Source organism: Somniosus microcephalus, chromosome 1, assembly GCF_052327205.1.
Source record: "Somniosus microcephalus isolate GS21.2 chromosome 1, FLI_Smic_1.0, whole genome shotgun sequence".
In the NCBI taxonomy this organism is placed as follows: Eukaryota; Metazoa; Chordata; class Chondrichthyes; order Squaliformes; family Somniosidae; genus Somniosus; species Somniosus microcephalus.
Window position 1 is genome coordinate 339,634,245 of NC_140987.1, and position 3,569 is coordinate 339,637,813.

General features: G+C 47.0%; 1 long non-coding RNA gene across 1 annotated transcript; it reads right to left on the reverse strand.

Annotated features, from left to right (window-relative positions):
• Positions 1-402: 402 nt before the first annotated feature.
• Positions 403-3,317, reverse strand: LOC147124933 (uncharacterized). The gene is made up of 3 exons (XR_015080692.1): positions 3,149-3,317; positions 1,258-1,409; positions 403-1,103 (listed from the first exon to the last, which is right to left on the reverse strand). It is a non-coding gene; the product is annotated as an uncharacterized LOC147124933 (long non-coding RNA).
• Between the last annotated feature and the right edge of the window lie 252 nt (positions 3,318-3,569).

Below are 3,569 nucleotides of genomic sequence, written 5' to 3' on the forward strand. Positions count from 1 at the left end.
GGATAATGGGGAGGTACTCTAATTGGCAAGATGTGACTAGTGGATCTGCATTGGGGTCTCAACTATTCACCGTAATTATTAACAACTTAAATGATGGGATAGAGAGCCACGTATCCAAGTTTGCCAATGACACAAAGATAGGCATACACTGTTAGCAGTGTAGATAGAAGCATAAAATTACAAAGAGATATTAATAGATTAAGTGAATGGGCAAAACTGTGGCAAATGGTTTTCAATAATATGCAAGTGTGACGTCATCCACTTTGGACCTAAAAGGGATAGACCAGAGTACTTTTTAAATGGTGAAAAGCTAGAAACAGTGGAGGTCTAAAGAGACTTAGGGGTCCATGTACATAGATCATTAAAATGTCATGGACAGGTACAGAAAATAATCAAAAAGGCTAATGAAATGCTGGGCTTTATATCTAGAGGACTAGAATACAAGGGGGTAAAAGTTATGCTAAAGTTATACAAAGCCCTCATTAGACCACACCTGGGAGCACTGTATTTAATCTGGGCACCACACCTTAGGAAGGATATATTTGGCTTTGGAGGGAGTATAGAGTAGATTTACCAGAATGATACCTGGACTCCAAGAGTTAAATTACAAGGAGCAATTACACAAACTACGGTTGTATTACCTGGAATTTAAAAGGTTAAGGGGTGAACTGATTGAAGTTGTCAACATATTAAGGGGAAGAGATAGAGAGAAATTATTTCTGCTGGTTAGGGAGTCTAGGACTCAGGGACATAGTCTAAACATTAGAGCCATGCCTTGCAGGAGTGAAGTTAGGAAACACTTCTACACGCAAAGGGTGGAAGAAGTTTGAAACTCTCTTCTGCAAATGGAAGTTGATGCTAGATCAATTGTTAATTTTAAATCTGAGATTGATATTTTGTTAACCAAAGGTATTAAGGGATATGGGGCAAAGGCAGGTATATGGAGTTAGGTCACAGATCAACCATGATCTTATTGAATGGCAGAACAAGCTCAAGGGGCTAAGTTGCCTACTCCTGTTCCTATGATCCCTCAGAAGGACTCGGCTCCTTGGAGGAATTGTCGGCGGCGGCATCCACCGATTTCTGCTGCACGTCTGAGGGCCCTGTTGGAGATAAAAGACATGAATTGGTCCTGGCAAGGTAAGAATATGTTGCAAGTTATCGTTATAAAGATGATGATATCTCACTCGCTATTGAAATCAAGTCAACATGACTGAATGCCATATGACATGTGGGTCGTTAATATTTAATTCTCACCAGGTAGCTGGGAGCTCCCCATCTCCGACTGCCAGTGACGCTGAAACTCCACTGATTTCCAGTACCTCCTTTTCTGCGCTTGTCAGTTGCAAGATGTTTGGATGACCACCTCCAATTCTTGCCCTCTCCTTCATGTTCTGTGCTCTCTTCTCCTGCAACGAGGGAAAGAACAGGTCTATGAGTGAGTGTAATGGCATGTGTTAACACAATGGATGGAGTGCATTTGGTGAGAGTATCAGGGAGCGGCATGAAATTGCATAAGGGTGAAGGTGAGTGGCAGTGGTGGATAGATGGGATTTGAGGAAGTGCATAGACAGAGAAGGATGGGTGCACGTGCAAGGTAAGTGGGTTTGAGGAGTTATATGATGCACTATGCTTGAGAAGGCAGTGTGAGGGTATTGCAGTAACGCGCACAGCAGGATGTAGCTGAATGTGCAACTGTATTCACCTTTTCTGACCTGGCTAGGTCATTAAATCGCTTCCTGCACTGCATCCAGGAGTGTACCTCTATGCTCCTGCTGCTCAGCTCCTGGGCAACCTCCAACCACACCTTCTTCATTTATGCCACAGGTTTTGTCCTGCCACTGCTGGGGAATAGTATATCCCTCTGGCTCCTCACAACCCCCAGCAACACATCAAGGGAGACATCAGTGAACCAGGATGCAGCTTTTGAACATCTCAAATCCATTGTTGATGTTGCTTCTCTCTTCTCAACTCCAACTCCTCCAAATCACATCTTTGGATTGGCCCTTTAAATACTGGAGTTGAGATCGCGTCATGTGGGTCCTCATCACACCCACTGCCGCGGATTGGACGGCAAACTCGAAAGTAAAATTATAATGAGGTGGCTGAGTTAAAAGTCACTAACAGATGAGCTGAACATATTTCTGAGTTTCCCAAGTGATGTCGGACCCCCAACCCCGCTCGCAGCACATCTCGCCATTCGCAGCTCCTCAGATAATGAAGCAGTCCATGCCCACATGTAGCAAGACCTGGATGACATTCAGGCTTAGGCTGATAAATGGAAGGTAACATTCATGCCACATAAGTGCCAGGGAAAGATTATCTCCAACAAGCGAGCATCTAACCACCGATCCATGACATTCAATGGCATTACCATCGCTGAATCCTCTACCATCAATATCTTGGGGGTCACCATTTACCAGAAACTTAATTGGACCAACCACATAAATACTGTAGCAACAAGAGCAGGTCAGAGGCTAGGTATTCTGCGGCGAGTGTCTAACCTCCTGACTCCCCAAAGCCTTTCCACCATCTACAAGGCACAAGTCAGGAGTGTGATGGACTACTCTCCACTAGCCTGGATGAGTGCAGCTCCAACAACACTAAAGAAGCTCGACACCATCCAGGACAAAGCAGCCGCTTGATCGGCACCCCATCCACCACCTTAAACATTCACTCCCTCCACCACTGGCATACCGTGGCTGCAGTGTGTACCATCCACTCCCTCCCTAACAGCACTGTGGGAGTACCTTCACCACACGGACTGCAGCGGTTCAAGAAGGTGGCTCACCACCATCTTCTGAAGGGCAACTAGGGATGGGCAATAAATGCCGGTCTTGCCAGCAAAGCCCACATCCCCAGAATGAATGGAAAAAAATAACCTAAACTAATTTTAAAGGTTTTAGGATATTTAAATGCTTTTTAAAAATTATTTTTTTATTTAAACCCTTATGCTGGTAAACGACCTGCTTTTACCAGGCGTAAGAGTTTCGTGGGCATTCGCTGGGCAGTAGTTGAGCAAATAGCCCAACTCTCCACCAGCAGTGCTTCATTTCCCAGGGATACGGAGGATCGATAAAGCAGAATCTTGACAGATCGAAAGTTCTGGGTTTTCACGCATGCACACTGGAACTTGTGGGGCACTTACGGCTGGGTATGCGTACGCCGTCATAGGTCCTGGAAAATCCGGGCCTAAAAACGGTGTCTAGCCGAGGGGTGTCAAACATACGGTCCGCCATCCGGCCGCAGACTTCCGTCAGAGGCGCGCTCATCTGGGCATCTTTCCCTGTGTCCAAGAGCCTCGACAGAGCCAAAGCCGAGCTCTGGAACCTTCCAAAGCGGCCCCCGCCCCCGCTCGCTGATCCTCCAATCGCAGCTCCCCCCGCTCGCTAATGCTCCAATCAGAGCTCCCCACCCCGCTCGCTGATCCTCCAATCAAAGCTCCTCCCGCTCGCTGATTCTCCAATCACAGCTCCCCCCGCGCGCTGATCCTCCATTCGCAACTCCCCCGCTGGCTAATGCTCCAATCAGAGCTCCCCCCCCCCGCTCGCTGATCCTCCAATCAGAGC